Here is a 23614-nt window from a genome sequence, read left to right as displayed (position 1 = left end):
GAGAGCCTCACTGCCCTCAGACTCCCAGGATAGAAGGCTAGATACACCACATCTGGCTTCCCTGCCTGGGGCCTCATGAGGCTGAAAGCAGGGACAGAGCAAGTCTGGGTCTCCCTCTGACATAGGTGGGAGGTCCGTGACCCACTCCAGATGGAAGACTGGAAAACCTACCCCATTCCACACAGCTAACCCTGCCTCCACTTCCCAGGCTGAGAGCCGGTTGGAGCTAGATTCTGTGGGGCTCCGTGTGTTCTAGGATGGCAAGTGCCTTTAGTCTCCCTCAAGGTATATATAGTTACTCCTGTCAGGGCCTGAGCTCTTTCTTCCATAGAACTAATGATGAGTCCCTCAGGCCAAGACATCTATCTTCATTTGATGCATGAAGACCAAAGGGCATGGGTCTTCCTGACACTCTTTCCTGGGGCATCTCAGGGTGGACAGCAGGGGCATGGCAGTGCTGGGCACCTCTCTGTCTGTGTTAGGAGTTCCCCTGAGTCCTCTCTCAGAGTCTTCACCTTGAATCTTGGCACTGCCTGGGTTCCCTCCCCCTGCTTACCTGAGTCCGGCCTCCTCAGACCATGGTAGTCACTTCCTTGAGAGAATCAAGAGCAGTGAGAGTCCACCACATGCATATACCTTGTCTCAGGGCCTCTTAGAGCTGTCAGCATGGGTAGGGTGGGGCTAAGGCCCCATCACTCTTTGGTGTTATTTCCATCAGTCCTGATTCAGAGTCCATACCTTGGCTCCTAGTTGAGCTTGGGCATCCTCCCGCTAGTGACCTGACTTTAGTCCCTCAGACCAAGGCCATCACCTTTCCTAGACGCCCAAGAGGAAATCAGGGGATGCCACTTAGGGCCACCATGTCCCAGCACCTACCAGGGGTGACATCAGGGAGCAGGACTGGATTCTCTGGGGCCTTCGTTTGCTCTGCAGTAGACAGTACCCTCTGTCTTGCCTCAAGACACTCATATTTAAATCTGGAAAGGCCTTAGCTGCCCTAAACTCTACTAACTTAATGTAGCCCCCTCAGACCGAGGCCTCACCTCTCTGAGATACTACCCATCATTGTCATAGGAGTGAGAGAACATCAATCTGGGCACCATAGGTCCACACATGGCTGATAGCAGGTGCAGGGCAAGATTTCTCGTGGGCCCCTCTACCTGGGGTAAGATATCCCATTAGACATCCTTAAGGTCATCATATTTACACTTGACAAGATCTGCATTCCCTCCCTCTGCTGAAGTGAGGATGTATCCCTTAGCCTAAGACACTCATCTCCTTTGTCAAGGTGAGGACTATGAAGGAGGACATAGGGGACTTCCTACACAGTATAGAGGGTTACCCAGGCCTGCTATGTCCCTGCTTTCACAAGAAATGGGGGTCAGAGGTATGGAAGAAGTGGTCTCAGCCTGAAATCTATGCACCGGGCTTCTCAGAGATGACACTAGAGTGAGGCTCTGTGAGGTCCCTCTGACTATGCAGAGTGGTATCTTCTGTCTTTCCTTTTGGTCTCCAGAAAGCCACCAGGCAAGTCCTGCAGCTCCTCACTCTGCTTAACCCAAAGAGTCACCATTCAGAGAATGTTTCATGTCTCTCAGACTCCCAAAGTGGAAGACATGAAATGTATTCAGGGACCTTCCCTGGAGCCTCCAAGACTGATTGCAGGATCAAGGTGGGGCTGTGTTACCTTCTATATGCTGAGAGGTCCCCTCACCCATTCCTCAGAATCCTTACCTTAAAGTCTTGAATGGCCCAGGACTCCTCCCTTTGCTGACTTAACTCAAGCCCCCTGAAATGAAACTGTGCTTCCCTCAGACTCCTAAGATGGAGGTCAGGAACCAAGATGGAAGCCAGAATAAATCACATCTAGTTACCTCTACTCAAACATCCCAAGGCTGACAGTAAAGACAGGGGTGGATTCTGTGGGCCCCTCTGTGTTCTAGGTTCTTAAATACCGTGAGTCCTCTTCAGGGTTTTCATACTTGCTCCAGACATGGCCTGAACTATTTCTCTCTGCTGACCTGAAGGCATCTCCCTCAGGCCGAAGTCCCCATTTTCCTGAAATGCACAAAGAAGAAGAGAAGGGGATGAGAGCTTCTGCCCAGAGCATCAGAGGGCTTACAGCATGAGCAGGTAACTGTGGTCCTCCTCTGTCTGAGGTTGGAAGTCCACTCACTCCCTGAACAGAGTCTTCCTGGTAACTCCTGATAGGGCCTGGGTCCCTCACTCTCCAGACCTCAAGCCGGGCCCCTTTGAACAAGGCCCTCACCTCTCTTTAATCCCCTAACCTGAAGTTAGAAGATCTAACATCCAGTCACGATGAGTGAAGGCCTGTCGGTGCTGAGAGCATGTAGGGAGCTGGATTCTGTGTGGCCTCTTCTATGTGGGGTAGGACTCTCTGCAGTCATCACTCGGAGTCCTCATCTTGGTTACTGGCAGATCATGGGCCTCCCCTATGCTTCCAAAGATTACACTGTGACACAAATAAAAAAGGATTAATTAACTGTGGAGAAATATGACAAACACACCCTCATCAAGCTAACATCATTACTGATAAATCATGTTGATAGTATGCACTGTGGATACGATGTAATGAGAATGGCCCTTCACCTTTCTGGTCTTCCTCCCAAAAAGCATAATCTATGTCTAATAATGAGAAAATATTAGACAAATCGCAACTGAGGGATATTCTGAAAAATACCTGACCCGTACTCCTAGAATCTGTCAAGGTCATCAAAAACAAGGAAAGTCTCAGGAAACCGGCACAGCCAAGAGGAATCTAAAGATATGTGATCAGTGAAAGTAATAGGGTGTCCCGGAGGGACTGCTGAAACAGAAAACAGAAATGTGTGAAATATAAGGAAATCTGAATAAAGTGTGGACTTTTGCATACTCTGTTGGTTTTTTTTTTTCCTTTTTTCTCCCCAAAGCCCCCTGGTACATAGTTGTATATTCTTCGTTGTGGGTCCTTCTAGTTGTGGCATGTGGGACGCTGCCTCAGCGTGGCTTGATGAGCAGTGCCATGTCCGTGCCCAGGATTCAGACCAACGAAACACTGGGCCCCCTGCAGCGGAGCGTGCAAACTTAACCACTCGGCCACGGGGCCAGCCCCAAAGTGTGGACTTTTGTAAATAGCAGTGTATCAATATTGATTCATCAGTTGTAACGACTGTAAGATGTCAATAATATGGTGAACTGAGATTGGGACATATGTGAAATTTCTTCACTATTGTTGCAATTTTCCTGTAAATCCAAAACTATTCTAAAATGAAGATTTAAAAACTTAAAAATATGTTAGCAAACTAGACAAAGGATATGTATGAAAAACCTAAAGCAAACATTGTACTTTTTGAGGGAAGGTTGAAAGCTTTTACTCTGAACTTAGGAACTAAATTAGGGTTTCTGCTATCACCATTTCCATGTAATATCGTAATAGAGGTGGCAGCCAGTGCAGTAATGCAAAGCAGAAGTAACAAAAGGGAAAGGGATCAGAGTGTAGGAAACAAAGCTTCCAAGATAAACAGGTGATTAGACTACGTATGAAGAAAATTAAAAACAAAAAACAAAAGTTAAGCTATTGAATTCCTAAAGGTATATATGTTTGCTAGGTTTAAGATCAATATGCAAAAAAATGAACTTTGTTGTCCGCCAGCGACTTGTATGAAAATGAAAGTAAACAAATTATACCTTGTAATCTATAATACCAAAATATTAAGTATCTTAGAATAAATTTCACTAGAAAAATTAAGAACCTTAAAGAAAAAATATAAAAATGTTTGCATATATTAATGAAACCCTACATATATATAAAATAAAATACACTCAGGGATGTGAAGATTCAATACTGTAAACATGTTAGTTCTCACAACAAAGAAAATGCAAATTGACTGCAACACGAAATTTAAAAAAGCAAATTGTTGTTGTATGAAAATGCATGTATACATGACACAACAGATGATTCTAAAACATAAAGGCATGTAAATGTCAAGCAGAGTCAATAAAACTTAGTCTTGGAAAAACTAGAAGACAAGAAGAGCAATTACTCTCCCAGCTAGCATGAGGTACAAAAGAACTACAGTAACGAAGAGGTTGCAGTTTGGGTGCAGGGACTGACAAGGAGACTGACGGAACTGAATCCAGAATCCTGGAAACACACACACACGCATGCGCACACGCACAACGCACGTATATGTACTCTTAATTTTTCTATGAAAGAGTTATAACTACAGAGCAGGAGGGTAGTCTTTCAATAGACTTTTAATTTTAATAAATTACATTGAAACAACTCAGTATTCATATAGAACACCAAATGCAACTGGAACCCTCCTTAACACTAGACACAAAAAACAATGACAAGGAGATTGAAGACTTCCTTTAAAAATTTATTACGAAAATTTTCAAACATAAGTAAGAGTATACACAAGAGCAAAATGAACCTTTGTACAGTCAATCGTTTGGAGAGACAGCAGTATGAGTAAAGTAGGGCAAAGATAAGGCTGAGGAGTAAGGACTGAAGGAGGCTGGGGACAAGGTCAAGTGAGTAACAGAAGGAATTGAAATGAAATAAGAGGAGGAGGAGAGGAAATGGCAGCTCCTTCCTGTCCCCTTGTCTCAGCCATGGATGGTCATGCTGCTTTCATGGGCCTTCACTTTCAAACAGTGAGATCTGGAACTTAGTGGTTTCTTGGGAGAATGCTACTGTGGCCAATGATCTCTTCATTCCACCTCCTAATGTGATCAGTCTCCCCGCTAACCTCTGGAGTGCAGCCAATCCAAGAACTATAACCTGGACAGAACTGTTCCAGAAAATCATGACTAGGAGATGTTGATGTTGGGTTGACTATTGACACCATGAATCAGCCCAGGAGGCCTTTACTGACTTAGAGCCAGTGCCATGTTGTCCACGTGTGGTGGGAACACAGGCCTCCCTCCTTCCCTCCCCATGTGGATAACAGCGTCTGCTGGAAGGAGGACCTTCGGTATCTCGGCGTCTCCCCTTTATTTGCTTAGGTGACGGTGTCTGCCAGATCCTGTTGTTTAGCAGAAAGACCCTCCTGTAGACCCCCTCATACTAGAGCTTGGGGGCACTTAATGGAGCAAAGGAAAGACCTCTCTCCTTACTGAGGTCAGGGGCACTCTGAGTGGAGAGGAGACAGAAAGCTGGGCATAATTCTGAGCTAATTCCACAACAAGTGAGGACCTTCCAGTGACACCAGTGGCAAGGTCTCCTCTTCAGCATGTACACAACCACGTATCTGTCCTGGAATTGCTTATGGGAGTATCTCCACCATCAAAATGGGATTTAGGACCCATGCTTGGAAAAGTTTCAATCTGAAGTCCATTCCTGAATGAGCATGAGTGTCACCCATAAACAGGGCCACACGGTTAACCTGAGGTATTCTGCAGGAGGAAGGGTGCCATCTTGGTCAAGTCTCTGACCCATGGTAGTTGCTTATCCAGAACTGTCCCCACCAGCAACCTCTATTGCACATATTTCCTTTCAGCTGCCCTCACCTTTGACAGGACTTTCAGAAAAATTCAGGAACCCTCAGATTCCAAAAGAGGTTTCCTTCAGCTTTGCCATTGATTTCATAGAAGGTTTGGGTTATCTCCAGATGCAGTCTGTCCAGGACCCACTCAGCTGTTCAGGAGTGGACATTCTTCCTCAGCTTGGCTGTTAGTGCCTCAGACGCAGTCAGGCTCTGCTCAGATAAAATGGGGTATGAGGCCTCAGCGGGGAAGGTGGTAAACCTCAGACAGGAAAGCTCTGCTCCCAAATGGAGACGTCTGGTGGCTGAGCTCCAGCTCTGGCCTCCACTTCCTTGGGAATTATCCTCACAGAGTCTTTCCTCTGAGGTCCCAGGAAGGTAACACTTCTATGGGAAAAGAAAGAAAAATGACAACCTATCCCTTTCCTTCCTGATGTCAGAAGTAAGACTCCTGTTCAGGAGAGAGTGACAGTGATGCTTCTGTGTGAAGCGGTGGGATCGTCGGGAACCTCTTTAAGGAGTGAACACAACCATCCTCCAAACATCCCCTGAATGGCTCCCCTTCAGTCTCTCTGCCACAGTTTGCAGTTTGGGTTCAGCCTTCAGTGAACGTGGTGGCAATGCCAGAGCAGATTTACCAGAGTCACCATGAAGGTAGATGTGGCAGGCATAGGACAGTGCGCTCCCAGATTTCAAGGAAGAAGAAACTTTTGTGTGTGTCTGGGAATTTATAAACTATACATGAAATCTGACAATAATTTGCACAAAGCAAATCATGGCTCCGTTTGTTTTTTGTCAATACCAAAAATTACAAAATTTTTATTGACACTTCTCTTTCCCTTAACCCCCATGCCATCCATCCCTGGTTTCTGTCCCTTCAACCTCCAGAATCCATTCCAAATCCATTCACTGCAGCAGATCGCCATTACTACTGCTGTGGGTGAAGCTACCATCATTTCCTTCCTGGGCTAAAGCAAATACTCCCTCACTGGTGTCTCTCCTTCCACACTTGCCCCTGTAAAATCCTTTTTCTTCTCAGCAGCCAGCAAACCCTTTACAAATAGAATCCCTGGTTTTGTTTTTTATAAATGATCATGTATCAGAGTTCACTATGATGTGAAGTGTATGTATTTTAAGAAATGCATAGAGTCCTATCTCTATCACCCAAGGAACATACAGAACCTGTCGGCCTAAAATTCCCCCATGCATCCCCTTTGTAGTCAATCATGACTCCCTGTGCAAGCTTCTGGAAACAGTGACCTGTTGTCTGTATCTACCCTTTTGCCTTTTCCAGAACAGCGTATGAAATAGCATCATACAATGGTGTCTTTTAAAGTGGCTGTACCATTTTTTCTTAAAACCAGCAATGAATGAGAGTTCATGTTGCTCCACATTCTTGTCAACATTTGGTGTTTACAGTGGTTTTGATTTTAGGCATTCTAACGTGTAGTAGTATCTTATTGCTGTTTTACTTTGTAATTCCTTAACGACATACTATTTTGAGCAATTTTTCATATGCTTATTTGCAATCTGCATACATTCTTTAGTGGAGTGTCTGTTTGGATCTTCGGCCCACTTTTAAATTGGGTTATTTTCTTGTTATTGAGTTTTTAGGGTTCTGTGTATATTTTGGATATATGTCCTCAAGCAGATACTTGTTTTGCGAAGCTTTAATCTCTGTTTCTGGCTTGTCCTTTCATTCTCTTAACAATGTATTACACAGAGCAGAAGTTTTAAAATTTAATGATGTTCAATTTATCAATTTTTTTCTTTCATGAATGCTACTTTTGGGGTTGTATCTAAAAAGTCATCAACAAAACCAATGTCACCTATGTGTACTCTTATGCTCTCTTCTGTGTGATTAATAGTTTTGTGTTTTATATTTAGGTCAATGATCCATTTTGTATTAGTTTTTGTGAAAGGTGTAAAGTCTGTGTCTAGCTTTTTTTTTTTTTGCATGTGGATGTCCATTTGTTGAAAAGACAATTTTTTCTTCCCTGAAATGACTGCTCCTTTTTCAAAGGTCAGTTGACAATATTTGTGTCAGTCTATTTCTAGGCTCTCAGTTGAATTTCCTTGATTTATTTGTCTATTCTTTCATCAATATCACACTATGTTGATATTGTAGAGTAAGTCTTCAAGTCGAGTAGTGTCAGTTTACTGACTTTGTTCTTCTTCTTCATGATTGTGTTGGTTATTCTGAGTTCTTTGCCTCTCCACATCAATTTTAGAATCAGTTTGTCAATATCCACAAAATAACTTGCTGGGATTTTGATTGAGATTGTATGGAGTCTATAGATCAAGTTGCAAAGAATTGATATTTTAAGAATATTGAGTCTTCCTTCCATGGATATGGAAAAATCTTATGATCTGGAGTTAGGCAAAAAATCTCAAAAATGACACCAAAAAATAACTCAAATAGAAAAAAAAATGATATATCAGACATCCTTAATATTAAGAATACTCGCTGAGAAAGACTTTTTAAGAGTAGAAAATGGCAAGCTTCAGACTCCAAAAAATATTTGCAAATCATATATCCAACAAAGGAACTGTATCCAGAATACATAAAGGGCTCTCAAAATTCAAAAATTAGAAAACAACCCAATTTAAAAAATGGGCAAAATATATCAATGGACACTTCACTAAAATTGACATGAAAATGTTAAATATGCACATGAAAAATTCTCCTACATCATTAGCCATTAGAGAAAAGTAAATTAAAAGCACAGTATGATGCAACACACTTTTGAGAACCATTGAAAAATATACTGACACTACCAATGCCAGCAAGGCTGAAGAACAACTTGAACACTCATGCTTCACCCTTGCGAATTCAAAATTGTGTAGTCAGTGTGGGAAATGACTTGGTAATTTCTTCTAAGTGTAAACTTACCATTTGACTTAGCAATCCTATTCCCGGGAGAAATAAAAACTTATGTTCACACAAAACCCTATACATGACTATGTATAGTAGCTTTATTCATATTTGCCAAAAGCTGGAAACAACTCAAATGTCCTTCCATGAATAAAGGGATTACCAAATTGAGATGCATCCATACAATGGAATACTATAGACCAACAAAAACTGAATAAAAAATTGACATGCACAGCAGTTTGGTGACTTCTCTGTTCATCACCTTTGTGGTCAACCACTACCCCATCCAAGATCCTAGCAGCTATGATTTGTTTTCTGTATCTCTCTTCTTACCTTTTCCAGAGTGTCATATGAATACTGTCTTCTAAACCTCAGACAGAATGTATTTTAAGCAATTTATCTCATAGCTTGTTAAAATCTGATCTAGACAGTAGAATATTTCTTCTCTTGTGTATATGTCACTTCTTTTATAATGCAATGTCTCCACTTTATTTACCTGCATGAATATAAAATGTAAAATCAAGCAATCTGAAGAGATTCATACTATTGTCTTGTACTGCACATAGGTAAAATAATCTAATTCTATATTTTAATTTAACAAAATAATAATATTTTATGTCTGTATTTTTCTCTTGGTTATATTTTGAGATTACGCTAATGGTAAGTTCTTAGCAGCCAGGAATCCCAATCTTTGTTTTGAAATTCTAGCAAATCTGGGTTGGATAAAGAATTTTCCCAATTATGTAGTTTTCTCTTACATATTCTATTATTTATTACATTCAATACTCAATTATTAAAAAAATTTAATTGCTAGAATAAAATTGTATGTACCATCTTTTATGTTATTAAAACCATATCCTAGGAGCCCAGACGTGTGGTGTAGTGCTTGGGTTCAGCTCACTCTGCTTCAGTGGCCTGGGTTCCCTGGTTTGGATCCCAGGCATAGACCTACACCACTCATCAGTTATGCTGTGGCAGTGACCCACATACAAAATAGGGGAAGATTGGCATAGATGTTAGCTCAGGGCTAATCTTCCTCAGCAAAAACAAACAAAATAAAACAAAAGAAAATACATATATATCTTACATGAAAAAGAGTGGCTGTATATTTTTCATTCCAACCAGCAATGAATGAGAGTTCCTTTTGCTCCACATTCTCTCCTATATCTGATATTTTCTGATTTTGGTATTTCAGCTATTGCAATTAGTATGTAGTTGAATCTTATCAAAGTTTCATTTGCATTTCCTTAATGACAAATGATGTTGAGCATCATGTCAAATGTTTTTTGTGATCTGTACATCCTCTTTGGTGAAGTGTCTTTTCAAATCATTTACATATTTTTTAATTAATATGTTTTGTTTCTCAGAGTTTTGTTAGGTTTACCAAAAAATTGATCAGAAAATACAGAAGGTTCTCACATACTCACTCCCATCTCCCACAATTTCCTGTATTATTTACATTTAGTAGTGTTGTAATACATATGTTAAAACTAATGAACTAATATTGATACATTATTATTAACTAAGGTCCATAGTTTACATCAGGGTTGACTCTTTGTATCGCATGTTCTATAGGACTTAACCAATGCGTAACGTCATGTATCCCTCACTACAGTATCACACAGAACAGTTTCACCATCCTAAAACTCCTGTCTGCTCCACCTGTTCTTTCCTCCATCCCTCCTCTGAAGCCCTAGCAAACACTGATCTTTTTACTGTCTCTGTAGCTGTGCTTGTTCCCGAATATTATACAGTTGGGATGGTACAGGATATAGCCTTTTTTCGCATTTAAAAAACACTTTTTTATTTTTGAAAACAGACAAAATAGAGACAGTAGTAGTGAACCACCATATACCGATTACCCAGACTCTGCAATTTCAAGATTTTGATAGCACCTTAATTGTACAACTTCAAGACTGTTACAATTCAGTGTATCTAGAAACCCTGCATGGTCGTAGAAATACTAAAATCTGCAGATAACTTTGCTTATCACATTTATCCCCAAAATTCAGTCTGGCCAGATCACATCCATACATCCCTCCTTCAAATACAAGTTTCAAAGATATTTTTGCTCCTTTAAAATAAATATTTTTAAATTATGCTAAAGTATATATAAAAATTTACCATTTTAACGATTTTTAAAGGTACAGTTCTGTGCATTAAGTACATTCACACTGTTGTGCAACCATAGATACCATCTATCTCCAGAACTTTTCCATCTTCCCAAACTGAAACTGTCCCCATTAAACACTAACTTGCCATTCCCCCGCCCGTAATGCTTGCAACCATTCTTCTACTTTCTCTCTCGATGAACTTGACTATGCTAGGTACTTCATATAGCAAGTACCATATGGTATTTGTGCTATTGTGATTGGTTTTTTTCACTTAGCATAAGGTCTTCAAGGTTCATCTATATTGTGCCATGTATCAAAATTTCCTTCCTTTTTAAGGCTGAATAAATATTCAATGGTATGTATACACCATGTTTTGTTTACACATTTATCTGTTGATGGACATCTGAGTTGTTTCTACTTGTTTGTTTTGGGGTATAATGCTGTTATGTACATAGGTGTACACATATCTTTTGGAGTCACTGTTTTTAAGTCACTGTTTTTGAGTCACTGTTTTTCTTTGGGGTATATACCCAAGAGTGAAATTATTAGGTCATATGGTAATTTTATGTTTAATTTTTTGTGGAACCACCACACTGTATTCCACAGGGGCTACACCATTTTACATTCATGAACACAGGATATTTATCCGTTTATTCAGCGCAGGGGAAAATGGAGTACCAACTAGTCTTCCTTTGGAACACCTAATTCAGTGTCATTGCTGTGGTGGAAGAAGCTCAGTTTGCTACTGGACCTTGCTGACACTATCCTGGGAGGGAAATCACAGCACCTCCTACTTCTGCAGGCTGAGGCCTGGAAGATCAGCTCTCTGCTTGGACCACGTGTGTTACTCTGCAGAATTGTTGCCTGCTTCTGCCAGGAAGGGGATGGAAGGCTAGCTAACTCCTTACTAAGACTTGACAACATTACCAGCAACAGGGGATTGGAGCACCACCAGTTTCAGCTAGGGAGGGAATGGAAATCAAATCTCCAGTCCTCCCTAACAAAACAATGAAGGGGTAGTGGTGGTGGAGAGTGTGTGGATGTTGTGGTTTTTCTGTTTGTGTTTGGCAGAAGTAGAGCAAGTATTGTGAAAAGGTTTTCTCATGTGACGCCAACCTTTTCCCAGTCTTTGGCTAGAGGCAACAGGCTATTCTTGGAAATTTTTTTTTTTTTTTTTTGCCTTTTCTTGCTGACTGTTCTGGGTTGGAGGTCTCTGCAGTGCACTTTCCAGGATATATGGGGGACAATAAGGAAACCCAAGGAACTCACTGCCAGGTGGTTCCTTGAGTCCCAAGTTCCCTCAGCAGTCCACATTCTTCTTTCCACCTTTCAGAGTCTTCCTACGTTTGTTTAGTTAGCTAAGTCCAGCCTTTCTTCCAGTTTTACTGAGAAATAATTGACCTATAACATTGTATTAGTTTAAAGTATACAATAAAATGATTTGATAAATGTACATATCATGAAATGATCACCACAGTAAGTTTTGTTAATATACATCACGTCACATAGTTACATTTTTCTCTTGTGATAAGAACTTTTAAGATTTACTCTCTCAGCAACTTTCAAATATACAATACAGTATTATTGACTATATTTACCATGCTGTACATTATAACCCCAGGACTTATTTATCTTATAACTGAAAGTTTGTACCTGTTGACCACCTGTACTCATTTCACCCCTTCCTCTTCTGGCAACCACCAATCTATTCTCTATTTTTATGTGTTTTTTTTTTAGATTCCACATGTAAGTGAGATCATACAGTATTTATCTTTCTCTGTCTGACTTATTTCACTTAGCATAGTGCCCTTAAGTTTCATCTATGTTGTTGCAAATGGCAAGATTTCCTTCTTTTGTATGACTGAATAATATTCCATTTTATATATACCATGTTTTCTTTATCCATTCATCCATCAACAGGCACTTAGATTCTTTCCAAATCTTGTCTATCATGAATAATGCTACAGTGAACATAGGGGTGCAGATATCTCTTCAAGATGGTGATTTCATTTCCTTCAGATATATACCCTGAAGTGGAATTGCTGGTTCATATGGTAGTTCTGTTTTTAATTTTTTGAGGAACCTCCATATTGTTTTCCATAGTGGCTGTACCAATTTACAATCTCACCAACAGTGCACAAGGGTTCTCTTTTCTCCACTTCCACGTCAGCATTTGTTATCTTTTGTCTTTTGAATAATAGCCATCCTAACAGGTATGAGGTGATATCTTATTATGGTCTTGATTTGTATTTCCCTGATGATGAGTGATGTTGATCACCTTGTCATGTAACTGTTGGTCAATTATATGTCTTCTTTGGAAAAATGACTATTCACTTCCTCTGACCGTTCTTGAAACAGATTGTTTTTTCGCTATTGAGTTATGTGAGTTCTTTATATATTTTCGATATTAACCCTCATCGGATATTTGATTTGCCAATATTTTCTCCCATTTTATAGGTTGCCTTTATTTTGTTCATTCTTCCCTTTGCTATGCAGAAGCTTTTTAGTTTGATATAGTCCTACTTGTTTATTTTTGATTTTGTCGTCTTTGCTCTTGGTGTCAAATATAAAAAATCATTGCCACGACCGATATCAAGGAGCTCACCTTCCATGTTTTCTTCTAGGAGTTTTATGGTTTCAGGTTTTACATTTAAGTCTTTAATTGATTTTGAGTTGACCTCTGTAAGTGGGTGTAAGACAGGGTCCAGTTTCATTCTTTTGCATGTAGCTGTCCTGTTTTCCCGCCACCATTTACTTATTCTCCACTGTATATTCTTGGCTCCTTTGCCATAAATTAATTGACAATATACGTGTGGTTTTATTTCTGGGCTCTCAATTCTATTCCATTGATCTATGTGTTTGTTTTTATGCCAATACCATACTCTTTTGATTACTATAGCTTTGTAATATGGTTTCAAATCAGGCAACATGATGCCTCCAGCTTTGTTCTTCCTTCTCAAGGTTGCTCTGGCTATTCAGGGTCTTTTGTGGTTCCATACAAATTTTAGGATTGCTTTTTCTATTTTTGTGAAAAATGCCATTAAAATTCTGATAAGGATTGCATTGAATCTGTGGATTGCATTGAATCTGTAGATTGCTTTGGATAATATGAACACTTTAACAATATTAATTCTTCTATTCCACCTTCTTCTGTCCACCTTTCAGATTCTTCCTATACTTATTTGGTTAGTTATGTCCAGGGTTTCAAAATTATAAGACAGAGGATCTGCGAAGAATGGAGCAACTACATTTTACTGGAGTCAGAAGTATTCTGGGATATATTTTTAATGCAGATGACAGACAAAGTGTTTATATCTACAGTGTCTAAGACCTCCTGCTAATGTTAAGATAAAAAAATCTATGGTCTGGCTCAGTGGCATAGTGGTTAAGTTCACATGATCCACTTTGGTGGCCTGGGGTTCACCAGTTCAATCCCAGGTGCAGACCTACGCACCACTGGTCAAGCCATGCTGTGGCTGCATCCCACATATAAAATAGAGGAAGATTGGCACAGATGTTAGCTCAGTGACAATCTTCTTCAAGCAAAAAGAGGCAAATTGGCAACAGATGCTAGCTCAGGGGCCAGTCTTCTGCACCAAAAATACTCCACAAAAAACTAATAGGAAAAAATGTAATCAATGGATATGTATAGGCTATTTACAGAAGAGTGAATCTAAAGAGTCAGCCAATATGCTCAAATTCATTAATAGTCAGGGAAATGGAAATTAAAGCAAAATGAATATCACTTTACATACATCAAACTGGCAAAAATCAAATAAAGCCTGCTATTATTACTAGCTATTATTATTATTAAAAGTCACTAATGCCTGCTGTTTATGGGAATATAGTTAAAAGAAGACTCTCATAATACAGTGAACATTTAATACACTAAAGCATTCTTGTAAAGCTATCTGATAATACTTATTAATATGAAAAATGCATCCTTCATTTAGCAAACTCATTCCTTGGAATCTAAGTAATAGATATAAAAGGGCATTCACTGGGATGCCCTTGAATGTTTTATTACAAAAAAAAAAACATTTAAAAGCATAAAGTGAATGCTCATCTAGGTGGAAGTGGTCATATGACTTGCATGACACCATACTGTGGAATATTATGCAGCCATTAAAAATAACGAAGTAGAGTTACACCAGGTGACTGGAAATAATTTCTACAATGCATTCTAAACTCGGAAACTGTGAATGCAAGAAAGTGTGTAGAATAGTATTTAAATTTTTTAAATAAACCAAAAAACAATCACCACACTCCAAATTTGTGTGATGCATGTAAGTTTGTGTGTAGACATACATGAATATATACATACTCATGTGTAGATCTATCAATCCATGTGTATGTGTGTGTATGAAAATATGCAAGAATATAGACATACATCATTTTATTGCATCTCATTTTATTGTCGTATGCAGATACTGCAATTTCTAAAAATTGAAAGTTTGTGGTAACCCTGCATCAAGCAAGTCTATAAGCATCATTTTTTCAACAGCATTTGCTCATTTCACATGATTGACTCCTATTTTGAAAGAAGTTCTACCGTGAGTAAAATGCAATCAAACAGCATCACATGCCACAAATAAATCATTCATGAAAGGAAGAGTTAATCAATGTGGCAAACTTCATTGTGGTCTTATTTTAATACATTGCCAAGCCCCCCCAACCTTCAGCAACTACCACGCTGACCAATCAGCAGCCATCAGCATCAAGGTAAGACCTTCTACCAGCAAAAAGATTATGACTTGCTGAAGGTTCAGATGATGGTTAGCATGTTTTAGGAATAAAATATTTTTAAATTAAGGTTTCTATACATTGTTTTTATAGACATAATGCTATTGCACACTTAGACTACAGTATAGTGTAAACATAACTTTTTTGTTTTCTGAGGAAGATTAGCCCTGAGCTAACACCTGCTGCCAAGCCTCCTCTTTTTGCTGAGGAAGACTGGCCCTGAGCTAACATCCATGCCCATCTTCCTCTACTTTATATGTGGGACGCCTACCACAGCATGGCTTGCCAAGCAATGCCATGTCCGCAGCCAGGATCTGCACCGGTGAACCCCAGGCCACCAAAGCAGAACGTGCACACTTGACTGCTGAGACACCGGCTGGGCGCCTAAACATAACTTTTACATGTACTGGGAAACCAAAAAGTTCCTGTGATCCCTTTATTATGATATTTGCTTCTTGCAGTGGGTTGGAACCAAACCCGCAATATCTCTGAGGTATGACTGTATATGTTAGATTTTTAACAAGGGTTTTGATGGTGTATGTGCATGTATCCTACAAATATATACATGTGCACATTTGCTAACATAGGTTACCAGGCAGGTGATAACTGGATTGGGGGAATGGGCAGCCAACAACATGAAGAAGAACAAGAATGATTGCAGACAGTACATGAGAATATGAGTACAGGTAATGCACTTATGAAAAATTATATATGTAAATAAAATAAATGTATAAAAAAATAAATGAATTGCTATAAGAAATAAGGTTTTAAAGATTGCTGATTATATGAGAAGGCCATCTACATAAGACATTTTCCTCATTTCAGTCAGAAGTAAAACAAAATGAACCTTCCTGTGACATTTAGTGATAACCCTGTGTGAATTTGTGCAAACGATTGATCTCTGGTATTACGTAATGTTTGTCAGCCTAAGACAAGCCTGAGCCTTCCTTTGCTGAAGAAGCATCAGATAATCCACCTCAGTTGTGCATGTGGATGCTTTAATCTTCTCGAAAAAAAGCTGCCTGTATTTTGACATTTTCTGATGACAACAGACTTTAATGCTATTATTCCTTTTTCTCTGTTAAGTAATATTACCAAGAAATATCCAGAGTAGCATTTATGCTTCCCTGAAAAAGCTTAAAAATTTGAACGCATAGTGTAACTGTCACTCAAAATGGATAATTAATACTCTCACTAGCTTTAATTCTTCTAAATTAATACTGCCCCTCTTAGTCACTAAGCTTGTATTCATTCATTCATCACACTTTATTTTTTTTCAGGACATTTACGCTCAGAATCTACTGTGTGCCAGATTCTGATCTGCGTGCTCAGGACACAGCAGTGAAAATCTCCCAACCCATTTGGGCTATATGTTGTGATGGAGAGTGATACAATTAACACATGAGCCAGATAATTTCAGAGCTGTAAGTATTATGATAAAAACCAAGGCAAGTAAATAGAGCGTGATGGAGTGAGAGTGGGGCCTGTTTCAGGTAGGCTGTCAAGGAAAGCCTGTCTGAGTGGGTGACATTGAGCAGGGACTTGAATGAAATGAGGGAAAGAGCCATCTGAAGTCTGGGGGTAGAGCATTTCAGGCAGAGAGAACAGCAAGGATAAAAGCCCTGAGGCAGGAACAAGCTTGAAACATTCAAGGAGCTGCAAAAGCCTTGTATGACTACAGGAGGGAGCAATAAGGAGGGAGTGGGAGGAGAGGATTCAGGAGATAAGCAGGAACCAGAGCCAGCAGGGATTGTAGGACATGGAAGGAGTTTGATTTATATTCCAATTGTCACAGGAAGCCACCAGAGACCCCAGAAAGGGGTAATGAACTAGACTTCTATTCTGAACTCCTCATTTGGGATTCCCTTCAGATCTTGCATCACATCTGCAATAGTATTTCTATTGGTAAAAATTATTTGTACTCTGAGGTCGAATTTCATTTAAAAAAACTGTTTTATGGTTAAGGCTACTGAGTTAAGTTGGCTAGCACCCCAGCTATTACTATTTGGTGGATAAATCTGTTTTGCTTTAACATAAGAAGAGTTTCCTAGTGTGACTATCGTAGCCAAATGCAGCAGAAATGTCCAATTAAAGTTGCTTTGACAGATAGTTACTGCATGTTTTCTAAGTGACAGATAGTGTGTTGTTATACATTACAGGAATGAAGATACATAAGCCATAAAAGTACACAAATACCTAAAACACAGATCAGAATCCAAGTGCTAAAGGAGAAGTAGCTAGACATTTTCTGAAGGAACAGAAGTTAGAGCTTCAGGAGAACAAAAGGAATCACGAAAGTTTCTATGTGTTTGGCATAAGTCTTTAAGGTAGGCAGTATCTTGAGAGGGGAAAATGGGAATTCCATGAAGATAGGTATAAAGGACAAAGAATAGTGTCAGTGCCCAAATCATAATGTTAGGGAAAGGAAGACAAATGCAGTCGGTAAGGTAGTTGAGAGACATACTCCGAAGGACCTTTCATATCATGTCAAACAATCTATTTTTAGTTTCTTAGGCAATAAGAAATCATTGAATGTTTTTGAGTAAGAGGATGTCACAATTAGAATTCTGCTTTGAAAGATAAGCATGGCAGTTATGTAGAAGGGATTAAAGCCTGGGGAGCCCAGATAGGAGGCTGATGTTGTAGATGAGGCAAGAGGAAGCATGGCCCTTATATGACAAACCCATAGCCAACATCATACTCAATGGGCAAAAACTGAACGCCATCCCCCTGAAAACAGGAATGAGACAAGGATGCCCTCTATCACCACTCTTATTTAACACAGTACTGGAGGTCCTGGCCAGAGCAATCAGGCAAGGAAAAGGAATAAAAGGAATCCAAATAGGGAGAGAAGAAGTGAAACTCTCGCTGTTTGCAGACGACATGATCTTATATATAGAAAACCCCAAAGAATCCATTGGAAAACTCTTAGAAGTAATCAACAAGTACAGCAAAGTTGCAGGGTACAAAATCAATTTGCATAAATCAGTAGCATTTCTATACTCCAATAACGAACTAACAGAAAAAGAACTCAAGAACACAATACCATTCACAATCGCAACAAAAAGAATAAAATACCTTGGGGCAAATTTAACTAAGGAAGTGAAGGACCTATATAATGAAAATTACAAGGCCTTTCTGAGAGAATTGGATGACGACATAAGGAGATGGAAAGACATTCCACGTACATGGATTGGAAGAATAAACATAGTTAAAATGTCCGTTCTACCTAAAGCAATCTACAGAATCAACGCCATCCCAATCAGAATCCCAATGACATTCTTTACAGAATTAGAACAAAGAATCCTAAAATTCATATGGGGCAACAAAAGACCCCGAATTGCTAAAGCAATCCTGAGAAAAAAGAACAAAACGGGAGGCATCACAATCCCTGACTTCAAAACATACTACAAAGCTGCAGTAATCAAAACAGCATGGTACTGGTACAAAAACAGGGGCACAGATCAATGGAACAGAATTGAAAGCCCAGAAATAAAACCACACATCTATGGACAGCTTATCTTTGACAAAGGAGCTGAGGGCATACAATGGAGAAAAGAAAGTCTTTTCAACAAATGGTGCTGGGAAAACTGGAAAGACACATGTAAAAGAATGAAAATTGATCATTCTTTTTCACCATTCACCAAAATAAACTCAAAATGGATCAAAGACCTAAAGGTGAGACCTGAAACCATAAGTCTTCTGGAAGAAAACGTAGGCAGTACACTCTTTGACATCAGTATTAAAAGGATCTTTTCGGACACCATGCCTTCTCAGAGAAGGGAAACAATAGAAAGAATAAACAAATGGGACTTCATCAGACTAAAGAGCTTCTTCAAGGCAAATGAAAACAGGATTGAAACAAAAAAACAACCCACTAACTGGGAAAAAATATTTGCAAGTCATATATCTGACAAAGGCTTAATATCCATAATATATAAAGAACTCTCGCAACTCAACAACAAAACATCAAACAACCCAATCAAAAAATGGGCTGGAGACATGAACAGACATTTCTCCAAAGAAGATATACTGATGGCCAATAGGCACATGAAAAGATGCTCATCATCGCTGATCATCAGGGAAATGCAAATCAAAACTACACTAAGATATCACCTTACACCCATTAGAATGAGAAAAATATCTAAAACTAATAGTAACAAATGTTGGAGAGGTTGTGGAGAAAAAGGAACCCTCATACACTGCTGGTGGGAATGCAAACTGGTGCAGCCACTATGGAAAACAGTATGGAGATTCCTCAAAAAATTAAAAATAGAACTACCATACGATCCAGCCATCCCACTACTGGGTATTTATCCAAAGAGCTTGAAGTCAGCAATCCCAAAAGTCCTATGCACCCCAATGTTCATTGCAGCATTATTTACAATAGCCAAGACATGGAAGCAACCTAAGTGCCCAGCAACAGACGAATGGATAAAGAAGATGTGGTACATACATACAATGGAATACTACTCAGCTGCAAAACAGAACAAAATCATTCCATTTGCAATAACGTGGATGGACCTTGAGGGAATTATGTTAAGTGAAATAAGCCAGCGAGAGACGGATAATCTGTGTATGACTCCACTCATATGAGGAATTTAAAATTATGGACTAAGAACAGTTTAGTGGATACCAGGGGAAAGGTGGGGTGGGGGGTGGGCACAAAGGGTGAAGTGGTGCACCTACAACATGACTGACAAACATTAATGTACAACTGAAATCTCACAAGATTGTAACCTATCATTAACTCAATAAAAGAAAAAAAAAAAGAGGACGCATGGCCCTGAAGTAGTGTGGTGTTAGCAAGAAAAGGCAGGAGGCAGAAGTGGCAAAAGATCACAGCAGCTGATAATCAGATCAGAAGGAGGGAAAGGAAGCTCTCAAATGACTTTAAAATTTGGACTTGGATGAGATTTCAATCTGTAATAATCGTGAGAGTCTCAGCGTAATTAGGTCTGTAGTGACGGCCTGTGTTATTCAGGAGAAGCTGGATTAGGGTTGCAACTCAATGTCTCTGATGACATAGCAGAACATGTACTATCTTTGCTATATTCTCTCTTTGGAAAGTGAACCTGCAGTTTATAGTAGAATAGTTACGAGCATGGGCCCTTTACCAGGAATACGCCAGTTTGAATCCTAGCTCAGACACTTACCAGCTCCATGATCTTGGGAAAGTGAGCCGACCTTTCTGTGCCACAGTTTCTGTATCTGTAAAACAGAGACAATTGTTGTATATATCTCAATGGTTTTTGTGAGGATTAAATGTGTACACACAGACACATACATACATGTATGCGTGCATATGTGTAACTCACATATCATATAGCATATATAGTTTATATATATATGTTACATATTAACTTTATATATATATGCTATATGTTAATTATACACAAACATTGCATCCTCACATGAAACATCTGAGAGTTATTTATTTTGTAAAATATGATATCGTGTTGATAGACTATACATATGTGTATATATATATAACAGTGATATATTTTACATATATGTGTGTGTGTGTGTATATATATATATACTGTTTTGTATTATAAGACTCATAAATAGGCGAGAGAGAAAGAAAAGGTGTCATTAAAGGATAGAGAAAGAAGAGTGAGAGAAAGGAATAGAAACAGCTGAGGAGAGTTATGCAAACTATCCCAGACAATTCAAGGCAAATGAAGACAGAATAAAGGATGCTGGATTTGAAAATTAGGAAGTGCTCGGTGACTTCAATAGAGTGGAGAGTGGTGTGGATAGGAGTCAGATTTCTCAAAGCTAATGAGGAGGTCTGCATTGAGAAAGAAGAGAAAAAAAAAACACTGTTTACCTTTTTATGAGTTTGGCCCTGGAAATGTAGATGAATCAGAGAATATTTTGTATTATTTTAAAAAAGAGACAGTTGAGCATTATTTTTGGAAGAGAGGAAGGAGCTGGTGACGTGAGGAAAATTGAAGAGAAGACGAGTTGGAGAAGAGGGAGAGGAGACAAAGAGAATAGGACAAAATCAGATACAAGACTTAAACTTGGAAAGTGGGATAAGGGGAAATTCTGCAAAGGTGGAGGTGAAGAAGGAGAGGAGGGGGCTGATGACTAGAATCTGAAAGCGAGGTGGTCTGGAGGCATGAGAAGAATGATGGAGATTTGGCAACCACAGCTGAGGACGGAAGACAAATATTCAGAGATAAAACTAAAGACGACCCAAGCGAAAGTATGGAGTCAACTCATACTTGATACTAGGAGGTTTGAAAAGTTTTTGGCGCAAAAAATAAACAAAGAAGCATCATTGGAATGAATGCACATCTTCCCAAGAACACTGCTTTGGAAAGTATTACTTACTTTGATGTCCAGCTTTTCAAATTATGTTTTGACAAAGTTACGTTGCTGTTTATTTTCACCACATACTAGAGAAAGTCATAAAATATCAGAGCTATAAGGAAAGAGATGTCTTTAATCATTCTAGCGAAAGTTCGTGCATCATGCTAGTGAGGGGAACTAACTCTACAGGAGTTCTTATCATGGTGTCTGTGGATGAAATTCAAAGAGCCCATGAATTTGGACAAGGAAAAAAATATATACATCTTTATTTTCAATAAGCTGTATGTGAAATTCAGCATTTCTTTCCATAATGAATGCAGGCAACAAAGCACAGTCATATTAGCAGAATGTGTGACTTTGTTATCAAGACATATCATATTTTCTCATCACCTTAGGGTTATTACAGATATCCCAAAACGTCATTTACATTCATTACTTTGAAACTGTGATAGTTATTAGACTTTCCCTTAGCTCTTATTACTTCAAGCATTATAAAAGTAGCACATGTTACTGTATCCTATATACATTTTTAATAGGTTGATAATTTAACTTCAGTATATTCAGTTTCTTTTGGAATTCAATGTTTCATTTTAAATACTTAAAGTTATTATCCTGAGAAGGGGTCTATGGGCTTCACCAGACCCCCACAGGCATCCTGGCATAGAAAAGAGTGAGAAGCCCAGAACTTACTATTCAGACAGACCTGGCTGGTAGTCCTGGCTCTTCCTCTTCCTAACTATGTGAAGTTGGGCAAGTTCTCTTTACTGCATTTAACCTCTTTTTAACTCATTTTCCTCAGATGTTCAACACATGGCATAATCATTAAGGTACCTACCTCTTAGATTTGTTCAGAGGCTTACATAGCAGTCTATATATTAAGTGCCCCATACATAGGAAATACTCAAAGGGTCGTTGCTATTAATTTTCATTGTTACTTATGCTAGAGAAGTGTTTCTCAAATGTTGCTCCACAGATCACTGGCTGGCTTCAGACACAAGTGGGGTGTGCATTTAACAAATAGCTTCCTTTTCTCCAGCCCTGAATTCTTGAATCAGAATATGATTTTAATGTAATTACTTACCCATACTTAAAGCTATAAGGGTGAATAGACTTTCTCTCTTTTTGGAGGTAGAATGGGGAACATTGCCTAATTATCTCTGTCACTGGGACTATGGGCCCATTTTCCATGACTGAAGAGGTACTCGTTGGTGTGTAGATCTGCTTTTCTTGGAATCACAAGTAGTTGCTGAGCTCCCAATATAGGCCAGGGAAGGAGAAGAGTGGAGAGTAATGAGAGGGTGAGGTGGATATATGGAAGCTGGACAGATGTGTGAAGAGCTGGAGTGGCTAGTTGTCCTGCAACCTGGGAGAGAACTCTAAAGATAATCTACAATAAAAAGCAACTTTGTGCAGCTCATAAACTCTCACCTGTAGGCAAACACCTTGTGGACTTGTGTCACTGATTACAGATAAGCAGATAGATTACTCTGGTGGATTCTAGTTCTGGAGCCTAACTTCCTTATCAATGCCAAAACCTCCCAGCTTGACTTTTTCACAACCACATTCTAACGTGTTTATTAGTTAGCCCAAGAGTTCTTAACTTGGAAATCTTGGGCTGATTTTAGCACATATCAATGCTCTGTGATCCCCTGAAATAGTATGCAAAATTCAGTGCGTGAACTAGTGGTTGCCTGGCTGGCTTTCATGAGATTTTCCAAGGGACTCCTGATTCAAAATGATCAGGACCACTAGAATGGTCCACTGAAGTTCTATCAGGGCCAGAGTCTTTCCATTTACATTCACTTCTCTTCTCTCTCCCTGGCATACATTTAACAGTAATGAGAACCAAATTGTAGTATAATTTTATTTTAAAACCACTCCTCCAGTTGGTTGTGTTCAATGGATCGAGAATTAAGGTATAGGAGAGGACTCCATCCTCTGTTTCAAATACACTAAAATTTCCACTCTGGAAAGAAATGTTTTGAAATTTTAGTGGAAACACTTTGAAATATTGTAGAAAGGACATCTAAATTATACAGCACTAAATTTGGTTCACCTCTGGTCATGATCAG

General features: G+C 39.2%; 1 long non-coding RNA gene across 1 annotated transcript; it reads right to left on the bottom strand.

Moving 5' to 3' along the window:
- Positions 1-1771: 1771 nt before the first annotated feature.
- Positions 1772-20434, bottom strand: LOC123282343 (uncharacterized). The gene is made up of 3 exons (XR_006522420.2): positions 20378-20434; positions 2289-2473; positions 1772-2058 (listed from the first exon to the last, which is right to left on the bottom strand). It is a non-coding gene; the product is annotated as an uncharacterized lncRNA (long non-coding RNA).
- Positions 20435-23614: the final 3180 nt, after the last annotated feature.

The sequence above is a fragment of the Equus asinus genome, chromosome X (assembly GCF_041296235.1).
Source record: "Equus asinus isolate D_3611 breed Donkey chromosome X, EquAss-T2T_v2, whole genome shotgun sequence".
Classification (NCBI taxonomy): domain Eukaryota; kingdom Metazoa; phylum Chordata; class Mammalia; order Perissodactyla; family Equidae; genus Equus; species Equus asinus.
Note: the sequence above shows the minus strand (reverse complement) of the source record. Positions and strands in the feature narration are given on the sequence as shown.